At 43.3% G+C, this 20,898-nt stretch overlaps 1 pseudogene; it reads left to right on the top strand.

The window, feature by feature from the left end:
- Nucleotides 1-14,677: 14,677 nt before the first annotated feature.
- On the top strand, nucleotides 14,678-15,008 carry LOC103725743 (annotated as a pseudogene).
- The last annotated feature ends 5,890 nt before the right edge of the window (nucleotides 15,009-20,898 follow it).

The raw sequence follows: 20,898 nt of genomic DNA, 5'->3' as shown, positions 1-20,898 counted from the left end.
GGGGACCCAGGGCTTGTCAGCTCCTCTTCAGCTGCTGCCCCAGGATGGACTCTCAAAGAACAGGCTTGGAGCAGGGCTGCTGTGCCTGATGGATACTGAGCCCTGGGACAGGCTCATCAGCCCGTGACATCCTTGCCCCTTTTCAGTTCCCTTCCTGGTTGCTAAGGTAATCCACCCCAAGCTCCCAGAGTGGAGCTTGTCTCTGGCTGGTGGACAGGGTGGTGGACAGGGTCTGAGGTTTCCCTGAGGTAAGGAGGGGAGGACAAAGCCACAGGCTGTTATGGCATTGGTGCTGCCCGCTTCTTCCCTTTTGTGGCTTTCACTGCTGGGTTTCTGTTCTTGCTGGGACATTCTTGAGTCTCGCTGCTCACCAAGGCTCCATTGCTGTCCAACAAGGAGGGCCTGATCTCAAGCCCTTTCAGCGCCCTTCCTTTATGCTGAAAATCCGTCAAAATCTCTGGCAACGGCCTCCAGAGCCAGTCATCTTTCAGTGGTGGCAGTGGCCCTGCTGGGGCTCAGCCCCCTGGGGTTTGGCTCTTAAAGAGGGAGGGAGGAATGAGAGTCCAGTCTTCTGCTTATAGTGTGTGAAATTAATAATAATATTAAACTTTGCTGCCTGGTGAACTGCTCTACTAGAGGACTCCAATTTGGTTCCCAGCACCCACATGGCATCTAATAACCATCCATAACGCCAGTTCTAGGGGATTCAACACCCTCTTCTGACCTCCACAGGCATTGCAGGTATGCACTTACACGCAGGCAATATACTCATACACATAAAATAAAAATAATAAACTATTAAAAAAAATAAAATAGCATTATAGGTTTTATCATACAATAGAAGTAGAATAGCCCAAAGGATGGGAGAGAAAAAGTGGAAATACAGCACACTGCTGTAAGATTCTTAAATTATACATAAAAGGGTACAAGAGTATTTGAAGGTGCCCTGAGTTAGGCCATCTATCCAAAGCTACACATATGGAGGAACTGGGATTCAAATCAAGCCTTGCAGATTGTAGTGCCTTCTGTGGAGAGATAAGATGGGACTTGGGGCTCATACAGCTTTAAGGCCAGGCATGCCCTAAGGCGCTATGCACCAAGAATGAGAATTATTAATAATATTCTTGCAGCTCTGTAGTGAATAGAATTGCATCTCTTTAAAAGGTATGTTCAGACAATCAGCGGTTAAGAACACATGTTGTTCTTATAGAAGACTCAGGTTCGAATCCCAACACCCACATGGCAACTAACAACTGTCTGTAACTCCAGTCCCAGGGGATCTGACAGCCTCTTCTGACCTCTGAAGGCATTGCAGGACACGGGCGCACTTACCTACATGCAGGCAATACAAGCATACCCATAAAATAAAATTAATAAATAAAAAAAATTTTAAAAATTAAAAATTAAAAAAAAATAAAAGGTATGTTCAAATCCATCCTAATCTCATGGTCTTATTTAGAAATTTAGAGATAGATTATTTATCAATGTAATCAAATCAATTGTGTTAAGGTGGCCCCTAAGGTAATGACTGGTACCCTTATAGACATAAGGGAAAGCCAGGTACAATAATCTATGCTGAAGATGGAAGGTCACTTGAGCTAAGGAGTTTGCATGTAACTTGGGCAAAAAGTGAGACTTTACCTTATTATAAATAAATAGGGCTGAGGGTCAGCAAGATGACTCAGCAGTAGCGCACCTGCTGCCAAGCCTAACAACCCAAATCTAATCCCTAGAACCCACATGGTGGAAGGAGAGAAATGACTCCCCTAACGGGGAAAATAATAATAATAATAGAGGGAAATTTGAATATAGAGAAGACATGCAGGGGGAAATGTCATCTAATGATATACAGCTCATCTACAAACCAAGAAAGAGACAGGAAACACTTTCTGTTAACACCTTGGTTTTAGACTTCTGATCTCTGGCTATGAGAGAAAAAGTTTCTGTGTTTTTTTTTGTTTGTCTGTTTGTCTTGTCTTTTTGAGATAGGGTCTCCCTGTAGCCCCAGCTGGCCTGGAACTTACTACGTAGACCAGGCTGGTCTTGATCCCACAGAGATCCGTCTGCCTCTGCCTCCTGAGTGCTGGGACTAAAGGTGTGTGCCACCATGCCCAGCCTAAATTTCTGTTATTTTAAGCTGCTGAACTTTGTAATACTTTTTTTCTTTTTTTCAAACATCAATCCTAGGGAAGTAATACAGTCTCTAAAACTTTTTTCTTTTTTTAATTATCAATGCTTTTTATTACATAATATTTAGTAGTGATGCTCAGTCAACAAGTTGCATTCTATACTAGGACTGGACAGGCAAGATGTCACTGGTGCAATAGTGGCAAGTCTGTTATAGGGGGTAATCAACTATTTTCTGATTGGAACTAAGGCCTGCTTCACAGGAGGGAATTCACATTTGGTACTGTAAATCTGGTCAAAAGATCACAGTTGTGAAGGTCATAGACTGTAGCAGAAAAGTTAGAGCTGTTTCAATAAATAGGCATGATATGCCAGTAAAATTGTTTTCTATTTTCTTTCTCTTTTTTTTTTTTTTTTGGTCTTTTTGAGACAGGGTCTCCCTGTAGCCCCTGCTGGCCTGGAACTTGCTATGTAGACCAAGCTGGCCTTGATCTCACAGAGATCCAGCTGCCTTTGCCTCCTGAGTACTGGGACTAAAGGTGTGCACCACCACACCCAGCTTAAAATTACTTTCTAAACAATTATATTTATCCCCATAGATTAGTGCACCATCAGCTTTTTGGAAGGTTTGTTTATTTATTTATTTATTTTTATTTATTTATTCATTTATTTATGTGTATGTGCTTGTGTGAGTTTATGTGCACCTTGTGAAAACTGTGGATGCCAAAAGATATCCCCCAGAACAGAATTACAGAATTATAGGCCATTATGTGTCACTTGATGTGGATACTGGGAATTGAACCCAGATCCTCTGCAAAAGTAGCCAGTGCTCTTAACCACTGAGCCATCTCTCCAGCCTGTGCTACAGTCAGCTTTGATCAAAGAGGCTTCTTGTAGCAGGCAGTGGTGACTGAAGAGACGCATAACTGGTCAAAGTGCTGAGAATAAATGGACTGTTGAATGGTAAGCCATTATTGGGACTTCGACATAATCCCCTCCCAGGCTCAGGGAACATGGTAGAAGAGAAGGAGGAAAGAATGTAAGAGCTGGAGGATGGGGTGTGGTATTGTAGAAGTCTGTGTTCCAGGTATGATGTGACCATGGCACTCTTGAATTCACAGCCTCTGTGATTACCTGCTCAAAACCAGCATAAGATTGGATCCATCAACATCCTGTCATGGAGCAGGGGAGGGACTCCTGAGACTTCGGTCTCTCCCTGAGGATCTACAGACAGTTAATGGTTGCTGGGAGAGGGAGAGACATTTTCTTCAGTGGTGTGGTCACTGGCAAGATGCCCATGCTCCTATAAATAAGCTCTCAGCCACACTCCTGAAAGCAACTCTAATGAAATTCATTGGGGGTACACAAAACAGACAAGAAACTAGGAGGAAGGCCAGTTGGAAGAGGAAGGAGATCAGCAAGAGTAGGAGCAGGTGAAAGAGCATAAAGGAAGAGAAATATGATCAAAATACATTTTATGTATGTATAATTAATATATGTTAATAAAAACATAAATCAAAATGTAAAAAACAAATCTTCCTTTTTCCCGTCTTCTCTGTGGCCTGCATGGAGGCTCTGTGGCCTGCATGGAGTGAGTGGGGCTGACAGGCATTATGTTAAGAAACAAATCTGCTCTGCTCCAACAGCAGAGGAAAAAGCATGAAGTGTACATAGAACTGGTTAGACTGGTTTTCTCACAAACCGCAGTAACTTGAATCTCAAGGAGGTTGAATTTGAAAGGTTATTGATTCAGGGAGTAAGGCCTGAGCTGCAGCCCTGTGTGAGGTCAGCCTTGGGCTCCTGGGGAAGCCAGATGAGTCAGCTGTCCTCTGCCCGGGAGGAACTCTTTCCACTAGGACTCACCTGTGTGCAAGGTGTAATGGAATAGGTCAGAAATTAGTCAAGGTGTGAGTAACAGGCTGTGAGGGTTCAAAATCAAGAGAGTGATTCATTCCATCCAGGGAGAGGATGAGCCAGTCACTTCCCTACATAGATGTCTCACTAAGCAATGTCTGACCCAGAGTCCATGGTGACATTATGTGTCATTTAGAGACAAGCAGAGAAGACACCTATCTGGACTGCTGGAGTGCTTCTGGGAGTGTTTCACTGATAAAAGGTTAGTGCTCTCTACTGGGTGGGGAAGCCCAAAGTTTTTTGTTTGGTTTGGTTTGGTTTGGTTTTTTTTTGAGACAGGGTCTCCCTGTAGCCCCAGCTGGCCAGGAACTTGCTAAGCAAACCAGGCTGGCCTCCATCTCATAGAGATCTACCTGCCTCTGGCTCCCAAGTGATTGGATTAACTGTTCACCACCACAGTGACTAAAGCCATCCATTCTTGACTTGCACACAGAGGGTCATTCTTTGGGTTCTCAGACTCTCTTCTTTCTGGCCAACTACCTGGGGACAGTTGAGGAACAGGACACAGGAAGATGTACTAGAAGGTGTGGCACTGCTAATAGACTCTTAGCTATACTTTGTTTGGTGGCTTGAGAAGGAGGGGCAGGCCTTTATCAAACACTTAAAAGATGCAAGACAAGGGTGTGGCCAGAGTATCTATACTGTTTACTTTGCTAACAACCCTTGACACCTAGTGACCCCATCCGGGTCTCTCTCTTGGCAGAGCCCATAATCTAGAGAAGTGACTCAGAGAAGAGGCTGTGGATGAAAACAGACTTAACTCTTCTGTGCTAGGAACTTTTGTGTCCAGAATGTGGTTCAGGTGCCAGGGGGCATAGCCCTGTTGACTCCTCCCATAAGAAGGGACATGAGTGGCAGGTGTGGTGGCACACCTTTAATCTCAGCACGCTGGGAAGCAGAAGCAAGCAGATTTCTGTGCGTTTGGGGCCAGACTGATCTATATAGAGAGTTCCAGGCCAGTCAGGGCTACACAAACCCTGTCTCAAGAAAAAGACGAAGAGGAAGAAGAGGAAGAGGAGGAGGAAGAAGAAGGAGGAGGAAGAGGAGGAGAGGAGAAGCGCAGCTGGGCATGATGGTACATACATTTAATCTGAGCATCCTAGCACGTGAGAGGGAGAGGCAGGTGGATCTCTGTGAGATCGAGGGCAGCCTGGTCTACATAGCAAGTTCCAAGCCAGCTTAGACTATAGGGAGACCCTGCTTCAATAAGAACAAACAAACAAACAAATAAATAAATAAATAAGGAGATGTAAGGCAAGGTGTGGTGGCATACACCTTGAATCCCAGCACTCATCTGAGGTAGAAAGATCTCCATAAATTTGAGACCAGCTTGGGTTACAGAGTGAATTTCAGCCAGAGGGAAAAAAGAAAGAAAAGAAAAAAGGGGTTGGAAAGATGGCTCAGTGGTTAAGAGCCTTGGCTGCTCTTACAGAGAACCTGAGTTCCATTCACCCACATGGCAACTAACAAATGTTCCTTAACTACAATTCCAGGGGCTCCCATACCTCTCTTCTGACCTCCTCCGGCATTGCAGGAGATGAGTATACTTATGTACATGCAGATGATACACTCATACACATAAGATAAAAATAAATAAATAATAAAAAAATATTAAAGGAAAATGACATGTTAGTAAAGAAGGAAGGGAATGCTACAAATATCACTTATTTAATTTATCATTTATTTTTGATGTTTGGGTGTTTTGTTTTGTGTTTTTTTGAGACAGGGTGTGGCAGGCCTAAAACTGCTTTGGAGACCAGGCTGGGCTACATCTCACAGAGATCTGCCTGCCTCTGCCTCCAGAGGCCTGGGATTAAAGGTATGTGCTACCTGGGCTGGGTATGGTGGCATGCACCTTTAATCCCAGCACTCTCATGAGGCAGAGGCAGGTAGATCTCTGTGAGTTCAAGGCCACAGCCATCCTGGTCTAGAAAGTGAGTTCCAGGCCATTTGGGGCTACAGGGCACCCCCTTTTTTTTTCTCTGTCAACTTATTTTTTTAATTAATTTTTAAAAATTTAATAATGACATGATTACAAGAAGCATTTCATTATAGCTTTAACATATTCAGTAACAATTTCCAGAGCAAGGATACATCTATTCCAAAAGTGACTGTAAATGTTTAGTTCACAGTTGAATTAATACAGTTATACAATATTGAACTCAGTATAAATCCTATAAGACATAAAATTACGAGTGTTTACCCCTTTAAAGAAGATCTCCATTTCATTTTAAAATATGCTTATTCCTACTTTTTTTTTTTTTTTTTTGGTCTTTTTGAGACAGGGTCTCCCTGTAGCCCCAGCTGGCCTGGAACTCACTATGTAGACCAGGCTGGCCTTGAACTCACAGAGATCCTCCTGCCTCTACCTCCCGAGTGCTGGGATTAAAGGCATATGCCACTATGCCTGGCTTGATTTCTACATTTTTAATGCTACTAACACTTAGATGTTTGCACATGTGTCTTTAATCTCTACGTATCTATTACTAGACACAGTCAGTTATACTTGGATCCTTGGCACCTGAGTATGGATATAAAGTCATCAGGTAGATTTCAGTGCTAATGTTTATCACCTCTACTAATTAACATGAAGTAAATTTTTATGCTTCCCTCAAGTGTCTTTTTCTTTAATATGTTGACTTTTGTGTGTATATCATACAGAACATCCCACACAATCTTATTCATCTATATACCTACTTCCCAAAGGGCACCCTCCCATAGCCTCCCCCACCCCTTTTTTAAGAAAAAACAAAAAAAGGTATGTGCTACCACACTTGATTTTTTTTTTTTTTTTTGAGACGGGGTCTTCCTGTAGCCCCAGCTGGCCTGGAACTCACTATGTAGACCAGGCTGGCCTTGATCACATAGAGATCCACCTGCCTCTGCTTCCCAAGTGCTTGGATTAACTATGTTTACCAACACATTGACTAAAGCCATCTATTCTATATGGGCCAAGTTAGCCTTCAACCACAGAGCTCCGCTTACCTCTGCCTCCCCAGTGCTGGGACTACACAGGCCCTGTTACTTTTTTTTTTTTTTTTTTAAAGATGTTTTATTTACTTTTTAATGCTTTGATTTTTTTTTTCTTTTCTTTTATGTGTATGAGTGTTTGGCCTGCATCTAAGTAACTTAGTAAGTGAACCACATGTATTCAAGGATGTATTTTGTGTGTGTGTGTGTGTGTGTGTGTGTGTGTGTGTGTGTGTGTCTGCCATGTGTATGCAAGTACCCAGAAGCCAGAAGAGGTTGTCAGATACCCTGGAGTTGGAGTTATAGGCAGTTGTGAGCCACCTTATTTGGGTGCTGTTGACCCTGGGCATCTCTCCAGCCACAGCAAGGGTTTTACAAACAACTGAGACAAAGCTTCTCCCTGGCAACAAAAATTTATTTGCATAATGCGGCTTTTTGAAAGTTTCCACGGACCCGAGAAACAATAAGATCTAAAAAACTGGTTTCTGGAGTTGGAGGGTGAGGAAACCCAGCCACGCTAATAACCCAAACGAAAAGGAAACGAGTAAAAAGGAGCAAAGGGCTAGAAAACCACCCCCAGCGAGGAGCCCAGGGGACTGCCGGGAACAACGCCCCACTCATGCCACGTGACCACTCCCCAGCCTTCATCCACTGCGGGGAGACAAAGGAGAAGGGAGGAGACTTGGGGACAAAGAGCAGAGCTGTCGAAACTAGCTCTGGGCTAGGAAGCCGCTGTTACCAGGCCTGAGTTTCTGTCTCATATTTTATCTTACCCAAAGGATATTAAAAATTAACCTGAACTGTAAAAAGTCTGAGTAATCCAGGGCACCTGCCCATCTCTGCCTAGTTTAGAGGTGAGGGGAGGCTTTCCCAGCGAGCTCAAGCCCCCGGGGCTTTCTTTTGGGTGTCTCTTAGTTCCTTCTCTGGTGTCACCTCCCCACAGACCTCTAGGCTTACCTCTTCTCAGCCTCCATTCAGCCTGTCAATCTTTAGAGAAAAGGGTGCTCTTTGACAAATGGGTGTCACCAACAGACAAGCTCCTAAAAGCAATTGCTTTTGTTATTTGATATTGTTTAGCAAAATACAGATAGAATGAGACCAGTTTAGAAGACTAATTGAAAGGAGGACAGAGAATCGGGAACACACACAGCACACACCACTCCACAGAGAATCAGGACCTGTATTCCCACATAGGCCGTGTCTTCTGAGTACAGTGAGACTATTGCCCCTACCTTCATGTTTATGAAGATTTCCATTATTTGGAATACTTGTGACTGTCATACCTATATATCCACATTGACAGCCTCATACAATTTAAAATTTGAATATGTTGAACAGGCTGAATTTAAATTTTTCAAGAAAGGAATAAATCTCCTTTCTACAGTTCAGTATTGTATTTAATTTGCTTTGCCTTTTATTCACAGTTTTGCCCTGGGCTTCCTCCCTGCTTCAGTTCCCCCAGTTCTCCTTTGGCTGATGAAGACCTATCTTGAAGCTGTAAGCTTTTTCTAGACTCCCAGCTGTTCTGTGACGTGATTCCCAGGGAGATGTGAACAAACCAACTCACCAAGATAGGAAACAATGATAGATCAAAGGAAGGATTCTAGCAAAGTCCAACTTGGTGAACCAATGAGTTTTATTGGGGTTACTTACAGGAATATAGGTGAGGGGTTACTTACAGGAGCAGAAACTCAAAGAAGGCTGTCTGAAGTTCGCTGTACAGCTTGTAGGCAGCTGGACAGGTAGGAGTGCCTCTCCCAGGCAGCTCAGGTGGTCTGAGCCTCTTTAGGCCACTCAGCTGGTCTCTGCCTCTTCTAGGCAGCTTGACTAGTTTGAAAGTGCCCCTACTGGTCATATACATAGTGGAGAGAGGAGCTTCATGGCCAGTTTCAGGAACTTCCTGAAACACTGAGTTGTTTTCTTTCTGAGTTTAAGGCACTTCCCTGCAGGATGGAATATTTCACATTTCTTTAAAACATCTTGTGTCTTAGTGAGCTTTCCTGGAAGACAGACGGTTTTATCTGGGAGGAAATTACTATGTGACACTACCATTTAACAGACTCTACTTCCACATCCACAAAGCTAGTCTTTTTAAAATGATGGGCTTGGTAGTTTACACCTTTTCCCAGCACTTTACAGAAAGAGGCAGGATTCCAGTCCAGCCAGGGCTATGTAGAGATCCTATTTCAAGGAAAAAAAAAAAGACCCACTAGAGTTGGACATGGTGGTCTACTATCTCAATATTTGGGAGGCTAAGGCAGAAGGATTGCTGTGAAACAAAGGAAATTGAGGTCCCCTCTTGGGGTTCTTAGTCTCATTAATAAAATAATTTAAGAATGGACTCAAACAGAAGTTTACAATTTTACCAGAGCTTAAAAGAAAAGTAGGGCTGGAGAGATGACTCAGCAGTTAAGAGCACTGGCTGCTCTTGCAGAGGACCCAGGTTGCATTCCTAGCACCCACATGGTACTAACAAACTTCCTCAACTCCAGTTCCAGGGGGATCTGGAGTGCTCTCTTCTGGCCCCCATGGACATTACAATAACATGGATGCACTTGCATACATGTAGACAAAACATTCATACTCTAAAATAAAATAAAATAAATATAAAGTAAAAGGAAAAAGAAAAGAAAAACACCATAGTGTAGTCAAACTAAATATCAGCAGCTGCTCGGAGTAGGAGAATGGATTAAAAGGCATGGAGATCAGACACATGGCAGACTAACAGCCACATTGTGGGGAGTGGAGCTTTAGAGAAAGAGCCCAAAATACCAGAGAAAGCATACTTAGGTTCTGGCCAGCATCTGAAAGAAAGAGAAAAAAGAAAAGAAAAGTTGTACTTTTTTTTTTACTTAAGTCTTGAATCAGAAAGATGGGCAGACCTGGCTGAACCTCATAACTGATCATCTTGTAGGGACTTTGCTGGGGGAAGAAAAAGTACAGTATCTCATTAAAGGAATAATTATTCCATCTTTCTCGCTCTTTTTTTTCAATATTTTATTTATTATTTTCATTTTATGTGTATGAGTGTATTGCCTGCATGTATATGAGTGCACCCATGTCATGCAGTGCTGTGGAGGTCAGAAGAGAGCTTCGGATTCCCCTGGAACTGGAGTTAAGGATGGTTTGTAGCCATAATGTGGGTGCTGGGAATTGAACCCAGGTCCTCTGCAAGAGTAGCCAGTGCTCTTAACTGCTGAGCTACCTCTCCAGCCCCTATCTCTCACTTTTTTAAACTCACACGAATATTTTATCTACATTTATGTAAGTGCACTGGGTATGTGGAGGCCAAAAGTGGGAACTCCAGTTCTTCTGAAAATGGTGTTACAAATGGTTGTTAGCCTCCATGGGGTTGCTGGGAACCAAACCTGGGTCCTCTAGAAAAGCAACAAATGTTCTTAATCCCCAGCCCCTAGGTCTATCTCTTTAGCATGACTTCAGACAAGCCCACCTTCCTGAGAGGCGATTCCTTAGCCAGGAATGGTTGACCTTGTCCAACTGGAATGTTGGGTCTCTGCCAAGGCCAGAGACTCTATTCTCTTGACCAGGAGTTTTTCCTTAATGGACCTTTATTGCTATTCTTTTTCTTTCTTTCTTTTCTTTTTTTTTTTTTGGAGGGGGGGTTAGTTTTGAGACAAGATCTCCCTGTAGCCCCAGCTGTCCTGGAACTCACTATGTAGTCCCGGATGGCCTTGAACTCACAGAGATCCACCTGCCTCCTGCCTCTCGAGTGCTGGGACTAAACGTGTGCACCACCACACCTGGCTTATTATTCTATTACTTTTAAAAGCACCATTTGGGAGCTGGAGAGATGGTTCAGCAGTTAAGAGCACTGGCTGCTCTTGCAGAAGACCCAGATTCGGTTCCCAACACCCACATGGTGGCTAACAACAGTCCTTAGCTCCAGTTCCAGGGGATCTGACCCCTCTTGTGGCCTCTGCAGGAATGTACTTCCATACATGCATCATATACACAGATTAAAAACAAATAAAAGCACCATTTGGCAGAGGTGTGTACTAGAGAGACAGCTCAGCAGTTAAGAGTGCTTGCTTGCTGCTCTTCCAGAGGACCCAAGCATCCATGTCAGATAATTCACAACCACCTATTAACTCCAGCTCTAGGGAATCTAACTCCTTCTTCTGGCCTCCATGGGTACCAGAATGTATGTGTGCATACACACATCACACACACACACATATACAAATTTAAAAGATCTTTTAGAACAACACCATTTTTCATTCTTCACTTCTTTGAAAAGGAGATATAATTCACTTGCAATAAAATGTACAAATCTTAGGGGTAGTAGTGTTCAGGGAGCCTTGACAAATGTATACTCGGTATAGAACTCATTCCTCTATCAAAATATAGAGCATTTTAGCAGGGTGTGGTGCTTCATACCTGAATCCTCACACTAAGGAGATGGAGGCAGGAAGATGAGGAATTCAGGTGTGTTTCCTGCTACATAGTGAGTTGGAAGCCTGTCTGAGCAACATGGGATCTCAGAAAAAACAAAAACAAAACAAAATACAGAACATTTCCATTACCCACCCCCAAAGTTTCTTAATACACTTTCTAGTCACTCCCCTCCCAAACTCACTCCTACTCCAAGCAACTGTTCTGATTTCTGTCATCATAGATTGGCTTTGCCTGCTCTAAAATGTATGTAAATGGAATTATACATGTATTCTTTTTTTAAATTATTTTGGTCTTTTGAGACAAGGTCTCCCAGCTGCTAGCTGTCCTGGAACTCACCATGCAGACCAGGCTGGCCTTGAACTCACAGAGATCTGCCTGCCTCTGCCTCCCAAGTGCTGGGATTAAAGGCCTGTGCCACCATGACTGGCAACAACCAGATGTTTGAATGCTCAGAAGGTAAAGTGTAGGCAGCAATTCTCAAGGCAGCTCATGTGCCTTGTCATTGAAATGCTAAACTGCAGGCATGCAGCAACACCTGGCCCACTGCCCCTCCAGCTCCTATCAGAACTCCTTAATCTTCCAAGGGCTTCATCAAGTGTCCACAGCTCTAGTTGAAGGAGGCCTGCATTTTCTGCAAGACACTTGCAACATCTGGGTCTGAGAGGGTCAGACTCAGACCTGGCTTTTAATCAGTCTTCATGGCTTCTGTTTGCCCTCATGGATTCCTGTACATTCTCTCTTCAAAGTCTGGCTTTCTTTCCTCAGTGCCTATGTGGTGCCCTACAGTGACTTCAGGTTAAACAGGAACTAGTCGCAGCACATGCTGTTTTCCATAAGTACCCCCAGTTGTGATTCTACATAACCTTTATAATCAGTCCTTCAATCTCTGTTCATCGTGGCTCTGCTTTTCTGCTCATATTGCTACCGATTCAACAGGCAAAAGTTGACAGCCATGCAGACAATGCATGCAACCTTGCCTTTTAGCTCCTCACATTGGAACCAGCTATCATCCCACGTTATCCACTCCAGCAGGCTTCCGCCATGACCACACCGCCGATGCTGGGAGCTCTCAGGACTGCGCCACCACAGCTTCTCCCACGCAGGTCCTTCTTCCTGTTTTCTTACTCCCTAGACCTCACCTAGACTGGCTGTTCTCAGCTTCTTTTTATCTCATTTCATTGACCCCCCTTCTGGCTTCCCTTTTCTTCTTCTCTAGCTTATACCTCACAGCACATCTCCTTACCTTTCTTTTTGCCAGTAGCCTCAGTACTGTTAAGAAAAATTACCCCAAACTTGAAAACAAAGCAAAATGACTGCATGCCTTCTCAATGTTGATTAGCCTGGTTGAACAGGTTCACCAAGGGTTACTTAGTTATCTAGAATAAAGAATTCCATTTGACTATCCTCTTTCCTATGGATTATGACCCAGATATTTGAAGTTACATGTAAATTTGAAGACTGTTGCCCAATAGAAACATGAATCCTATTTATTTAAAGACAGAGTCTTTCTATGGCTGGCCTGGGAAGTCCAGGCTGGTTTCTTTCTCCCAATCCTCTTGCTTCAGCCCTTCTGGGTGCTAGTATTACAGATGGGTGCTACTAAACCCAGCAAGATACAAACAATTTTGATCTGGTGGAAATTTGAGCTATGATTCTCTTGCCTTTTAGAACACTGACCAGTTCTGCATCTCACTTAACAAAAACATTCCACCATTCTAAATATTCAGTTTCTCAGTGATCTCGGAACTAGATTTACCATCTTACTGGTTCACTCATTAATTGGAGAAATTCTGCCTCAATTTTCTTTTTTTTTTTTTCCTTTTCCTAAGCAATTAATTCATATGTACTTGATTTTTTGTTTCTTTGTTGTTTCTTTGTTTGCCTTTTTGAGACAGGGTCTCCCTATAGCCCCAGCTGGCCTGGTAATCACTATGTAGACCACACTGGCCTTGAAATCCCAGGGATCTGCCTGCCTCTGCCTCCAGAGTGCTGGGATCAAAGGTGTGCCCCACCACACCCGGCTCATAGGAACTTGAAATTTCAACTGTGATCTTAAATATTAAAGATTCTAGTATATCTCTCTCTCTTTAAGCATACATATGTTTATGTCCTAAAACTTTCTTTCTTAGCTCCAGACATGCTTTCAACAGTGTGCGAACACCTGTATTAGGTGTAGCACAGACACCTCAGGCTGGGTCTTAAACATGATCTCATTTTCTCCATATCCACTTCTCTCTCCCTCAGCCTCACTCTCTTTGTGAATGGGGCAGTTTACAATGTTGCCAGGTCTGGAAAATGAGAGTCATCCTAAATTGCTCTTTTCTAAGCATCTCCATCATGCTGACTGTTCTCCCAAACACCTCTTGGGCTTATTCCCTGGTCTCCTTGACCTCCTCCCTATCCAAGTCTTAGCTCAGGCCCTGTGTGCTCTCTCCTTTCATACAGCCTCTGGGCCCATCCTCTGCCCCCTACAAGCAGGCCTCTGTACCACTACCAAAGGAATTTTTCCACCCATCTGACTACATTACACGTCTCTGCCCATGTTATCATCACTTATATAACATCAAATTCCCTTATCATCTGGCCTTTACTATCAGCCTTATCTGCCATCTTACATATCCAATAAACTAGCCACATTCAAGTGCTTTCAGCCTCCAAACTAGTCCCACTCTTTACTCATCTTTTGTCTTTGTTTTTTGAGGCAAAGTATTGCTATGTGACTAAATTTGGCTATAAACTTGAGATCTGAGGCCGGCAGTGGTGGCACACGCCTTTAATCCCAGCACTCTGGAGGCAGAGGCAGGCGGATCTCTGTGAGTTTAAGGCCAGCTTGGTCTACATAATGGGTCCCTACAGGGAGACCTTGTCTCAAAAAGAAAAAAAAAAACAAAAAAACTTGAGGGTTAGAGAGATGGCTCAGCAGTTAAGAGCACATATTTGCTCTTCCAGAGGACCAGGGTTCAATTCTCAGAAACTACTTCAGTAAGCTTACAATTGCCTGTAACTCCAGATCTAAAGGATCTGACACCCTCTTCTGGCCTCCACAGGTACCTGCACATATGTGCATATACTCATATCTCGACACACTCATGTGTATAATTAAAAATATTAAATTAAACCAGGTGTGGTGGTGCAAGCCTTTAGTCCCGCTGGGAGGCAGAGGCAGGCAGATCTCTGTGAGTTCCAGGCCAGCTGGGGCTACAGGGAGACCCTGTCTCAGAGAGACCAGACTCACAGTTCTGCTGCCATCATGCCAATGCTCATCATGAACACCAACGTGCCCGACGCAGTCGGCAGTCGAGCCGACTGGCTCCTCTCTGAGCTCAAGCAGCAGCTGTCTAGGCTTTGGGCAAGCCAGCCAGTACATCATACTGCACGTGGTACCAGACCAGCTCAAGGCCTTTGGCCGCTCATATGACCCCTGCGCGCTCTGCAGCCTGGAATGCATCGCCAAGATCTGCTGTGTGCAAAACTGTACCCGCAGCAAGCTGTTGGGCGGCCTGCTGGCTGATCGCCTGCACATCAGCCCCAACAGGACCTACAACAACTACTACGATATGAACGAGGCCAACATGGGCTAGACCTGCTCTATTCACTTAGAGCTGGCCTGGCCTGATTTACCTGCACCTTGGTTCCTGGAGCCTCGCCACAAGCAGTATTCTCTGCTCGTCCACCTGTAGCAATGCCCACCTCTCCCGATCAGAAGAAATAAACCGTTTAGAGACCAAATAATAATAATAAGACAAAAAATTATTACACTCATTTACTCAGCTAGAAGCACTGGCTTGAGAGGTACTTTCATATTCCATTTGAAATGACTTCTCTACATCAAACAATTGTCTCATATTTGGAACATGTTGAAGAAAATATTGTTTCACTGTTTTCACGGAGTTTTGATTACTAACAGTTCAAGGTATTATGGGAGAATCCTAGTGTTCTGGATAGCTCGATGAACACATTAAAACAAAACAGTGCATTTGTATATTTGTAGTCTGAAAATATTCTTTTTGTTTCTTTCTTTCTTTCTTTCTTTCTTTCTTTCTTTCTTTCTTTCTTTCTTTCTTTCTTTCTTTCTTTCTTTCTTTCTTTCTTTCTTTCTTTCTTTCTTTCTTTCTTTCTTTCTTTCTTTCTTTCTTTCTTTCTTTCTTTCTTTCTTTCTTTCTTTCTTTCTTTCTTTCTTTCTTTCTTTCTTTCTTTCTTTTTTGGTCTCCCTATAGCCCCAGCTGGCCTGGAACTCCCTTTGCAGACCAGGCTGGCCTTGAACTCACAGAGATCCACCTGCCTCTGCTTCCTGAGTGCTGGGATCAAAGGCATGAGCCACCACACCCAGATAGGATATCAAAATTTAATGGTTCTTTCTTGTTAATAATTTTCTGAGTTTTCCTTAGAGTTGGCATCATGTCCTTAAAATAGTCCAGTTCCAGTTGTTCAAAAGAGTTTTTGTGTTGCCACATTCCTCTTTCCTCCTTCAGTCTATTGTTGGTGCACCTTTATCCCAGGAAGTCCACGTTCCACATGTTGGCTTAGGAATTGAGGAATAACCAACTGTAGTGGGCAAAGTAATTTGGTCTCCATTTACCTTCTTCTTCTGCCAGATCTGCACATGGATCTCTTGAGGAATGAGAATCCTCTTGCTAGGCAGGTACAAGATTTAAGTAACTTAAACTGAGTGATGGCTGTTGTGAGAATCAAAATCTGCCCCTCCCCACCCACTCTGTGGAGGCTCCAGGCTAATGTGGGTGGGTACACCAACACACATTGCCAGCCGCTGTCCGGAGCTAGGACTCGGCTCCTTTGCTGGATGGCTTCAGTTGTCAACTTGACACACCTGTTGCACACAGGAATGCCACAGAACTTGTGTGGAGATCAGAAGACAACTTGTGGGAGTCAATCTCCCCTTTAAAATTTTGTTATTGTGTATGTGCATGATGTGTGAGTATGGCTTCACATAGCACAGTGATGGAGGGAGGTCACAGTGTGGAGGTCAGAGGCTAACTTCGTATAGTAGATTCTCTCCGTCCACCTTTACGTGAGTTCCACAGACTCAGGTGGCCATGTTTGCAGGGCAAGTGCTTTAAATCAGCTGAGCCCTCCAGCTGGCCTATCCTTAAATAATTTTTAAACTCAGTTTTTATAAGCTCTTACATGAAAAGCCTTTGTATATTTTTCCCAGTTTGTTTGTCTTGTAATTTGATATTTTTTATTTACAGAGTTTCTTTTTTCTTTATTTGGTTTTGAGACAGGGTCTCCCTGTAGCCCCAACTGGACTGGAACTTGCTATGTAGTCCAGGCTGGCCTCAATCTGACAGAGATTCAGCCCCCTTTGCCTCCCGAGTGCTGGGATTAAAGGTTTGTACTACCACTCCAGGCCCTAGATTTCCTTTTTCATGTACCCAGCTACGCCTATCAGACTTTTCCTTTAAGCTTTTTTTGCTTCCATTACTTTCATATTTATGCTATTCATATATTCTATTCTTTCTATAATATTCATATATTCTATTTCCCATTCAGAAAGCAAATAACTATCTGCCAAAATTGTCACTAGATTTTACTTTTCCAGTGTTAGCAATTGAAACTAGAGTCTTGCAGAAGCCAGTCAAGTTTTCTACTACTGGATTACATCCCCTGCCCTTATCTGGAATTTTTAATGATTTTTTTTTTTTTTTTTGGTCTTTTTGAGACAGGGTCTCCCTGTAGCCCCAGCTGTCCTGGAACTCACTATGTAGATCAGGCTGGCCTTGAACTCACAGAGATCTGCCTGCCTCTGCCTCCCAAGTGCTGGGATTAAAGGCATGTGCCACCACACCCGGCCAAATTTTTAATGATTTTATTTTTGAAATAGAGTTACTCTCAGGACATAGATTAATCCTCATAGACAAGACTTTAAATTAATGAGGCTATTTTCTTTCTTTTTAATATTTTATTTATTCTTTTTATTTTATGTGTATGAGTGTATTGTCTGCATGTGTGTAAGTGCACCCATGTCCTGCAATACCCTCAGAGGTCAGAAGAGGATGTCGGATCCCCTGGAGCTGGAGTTACGAATGGCTGTTAGCTGCCATGTGGATGCTGGGAATCCATCCCAGGTCTTCTGCAAGAATTGCCAGTGCTCAGGCCAGGTGCATGCCTTTAATCCCAGGATTTGGGAGGCAGAGGTAGGCAGATCTTTGTGAGTTCAAGGCCTGCCTGGTCTACATAGTGAGTTCCAGGCCAGCTGAGGCTACAGGGAGACACTGTCTCAAAAAAAAAAGGCAAAAAAAAAAAAAAAAAAAGAGAGAGAGAATCACCAGTGCGCTTAATTGCTGAGCCATCTCTCCAGCCCCAAATTAAAGAGTTTTTAAAGTAACCCAGATGTAACCCAGGTGCACAACTGTAATCCCAGCATTTGGAAGGCCAAGGCAGGATTGTGAGTTGGAGACCAGCCTGGGTTACATTGTTACAGCCTTTGAAAACACTGGGAAAAAGACCACCAGATTCATTTCAAATTTTAATTCGTCAAATTTATTAGGGCTATAGTTGTCCATGGTCCCTTAGTCACATTTAGGACCCATGGCCCTGAGGGGAGGGTAGAACTAACTTTTAAAGGCTAAAACCACAAATCCCATAGGAATTTCATCACACATGAGTAATGCCAGGTGATCCTAAATATGGTCAGGATGCCCGTTAGCAGAGAAGCAAACTACAGAAGCCAAATCAAGCTTGTGTTAGTTATTCTCTTAATGAGGTATAGAGATCTTGGCAGCAAGGCACTTTCTGATTAAGTGCAGCTACTGTGTCTGGGAAACCCAAGGTCAGCTACTCCAAAGAAAGCACTCTTCTAGGGAGAGGCAACTAAGGTCAGGTGCTTAACTTTGAAGCTGGCTATTTTTCTAGCTTTTGAAGTTTAAAGTGGCTGCTTTATACAAAATGAAGTTACTTTGGCTATTACAATTTGGGGGGCTCCATTTGGGGCCATAACACATAATGAGACCTAAATAAATAAAATAAAAATAACCCATTTGGGACTGTGCATGTAACTCAGTGACAGTAGTTGCCTAGCATGTACAAGGCCTTGGGTTCCATCCCAGAACCACAAAAATAAATAAATAACCCATGTTTTCCAATAATTGGCATGAATTATCTGTCTCTTTCCAATACAATGAAGGCCTCTTGTAAAGATGAACACCAAATAACAAAGTCCTGTTGGGATCAATTAGAAGTTAAGTATCGAAGCTTATCTTACATACAAACATATTCTCTGTGTGTATCTCTGTCTCTATCTCTGTCTCTGTCTCTATGAGACAGGGTCTCAGTATGTAGCCATGGCTGGCCTCAAACTCACAGAGATCTGCCTGCCTCTGCCACCAGAGTGCTGGGATTAAAAGAGTGCACTGTCACACCCAGCCACATACAAACATTTTCAAAGTCTTGACTACTGACTCATCAACATTAGGGTTGACAAGAGGATTAAATTTGTTAATGCATATATGTTAGTAATGATTTCACAAATTACTGAAATGCTGTGGTCTTGGGCCCAAGTCATTATAAATCGCTAAGAATGAATTAGAATAGAAAATTAAAAAATAATAATGATGCTTAATTATTAGCCAAAGTGCTCTATCAGCTTAGACATTCACTCATTGGTCAGTCACGAATGTTTTTATATAATAACTATTCTCAGACTGGAGAAATGGTGCAGCTCTGGCTCACAATCGAATAATAATTATTCTCTATGGTGCTCAGAAGCGATTTGTAGCTAGCTTGAACTTTAGTGGTCTGAAAGAATAGTGACTAAGATCCCCTGAAAGACGTCTCTGGAATTTAGTTTGTGGACTCCACCATGGTTGAGTCTCCATGGTGTCACCTTTTTCTGAAAAGCTCACTGTTGGGGCCTGGCATTATTGCCTGGCATAAATACATAGCTGCTTTCTTTCTTTTCCTTTTTTCCTATCTTTTCTTTTCGACATGGTCTCATGCATCTCAGGCTGCCTTCTCACCATCCTGCCTTCACTCTTCAGTGCTAGGATTCCAGAACGCACCACCATTCACAGTTGGTGGCTATTACTTTTTTTAAAAAACGTTTTATTTATTATTTTTATTTTATGTGTATGCATGTAGTGCCTGCATGTAGGTAAGTGCACTCATGTCGTGCAAGGCCTGAGGAGGACAGAAGAGGCTGTCAGATCCCCTGGTACTGGAGTTACGGACAGTTGTTAGCTGCCATGTGGGTGCTGGGATTTGAACCCTGGTCTTCTGCAAGAACAACCAGTGTTCTTAACAGCTGAGCCATGTCTCCAGCCTGGCTATTTCTTTTTAACCTTTCATGTTTGTCTGATCCCTCCAAACTGGGCTGAAGGCTCCTCAAGAACAGAGCCTGGAGGATGGATGCGACTTCAAAGCCAGCCTGGTCTACAGAGTGAGTGCCAAGTAAGACCCTATCTCACAAAAAGTAAGGAAGAAAGGGAGGGAGGGAGGGAAGAAAGGAGGGAGGGAGGGAGGGAAGGAAGGCTGGTGAGACAACTCAGTGGGTAAAGGCACTTGTCTCCAAGTCTGATTACCTGAATTTGATCCTTAAAACCCATGTGGTAGAAGGAGACAATTGACTCCCACAAGATGTCCCCTGACACACACTGCACACATGCCTGGGTGTGCACTTTCAGGCATGTATGTGTGTGCACACACACATTAAATGTAAAAAAAGTAAAAGAATTAGAAAGTCAAAGAAAGATAGGTCTGGACTGGGAGTGTGGCTCAGTAGATAGAATGCTTGCTTAGCATGTGTAAAGGGTTGAGTTCAATGCCTAGCACTGGGAGAAAACAAAACAAAGCAAAACTAAGCTGGAAGTTGCAACTCACCAAGACACTCTTTCCTTCTTTCCTTCCTTCCTTCCTTCCTTCCTTCCTTCCTTCCTTCCTTCCTTCCTCTTTTCTCTCTCTCTCTCTCTCTCTCTCTCTCTTCCTTCCATTTTTTCCTTCAACAGTTTCTTACCAGGGACTTTAGGACTAGGATTGTGTCCAAAAAGAGCTGGAGAAATTTAAGCTCCACTTTGGGGATGCTGATGTTCACTGAAGCTGTGAACAGATTACACCACTGGGGTGAGCACCTGAGGGTGAGCAGGGAACTTCTAACTGACCAACAAGGCACCTTATTTTTTGGTCTTTTTGAGACAGGGTCTCCCTGTAGCCCCAGCTGGCCTGGAACTCACCATGTAGACCAGGTTGGCCTTGAACTCACAGAGATCTGCCTCTCTCTGCCTCCGGGATGAAAGGTGTGTGCCATCATGCCTGCCTCCAACAAGGCACCTTGACACAACTAAAATATCTGTTAATGAAAAGCCATACTGGCTTTGGTTTCTTTTAAGTTTCCCCTGTCCTGGACTATGCCCCCTTAATCCCAGGAGACCACCCTCACTCTCTAGGACTAACTGCTCTTTTTCGCTTCTGTAAACTGCTTGATTGCTTGGTTAAAAAGACAAACTATATTGACCCCAT

This window comes from Nannospalax galili, unplaced genomic scaffold (genome assembly GCF_000622305.1).
Source record: "Nannospalax galili isolate Female #2095 unplaced genomic scaffold, S.galili_v1.0 scaffold286, whole genome shotgun sequence".
Taxonomy (NCBI): Eukaryota; Metazoa; Chordata; class Mammalia; order Rodentia; family Spalacidae; genus Nannospalax; species Nannospalax galili.
This window is presented reverse-complemented; position numbering and strand designations above follow the sequence as displayed.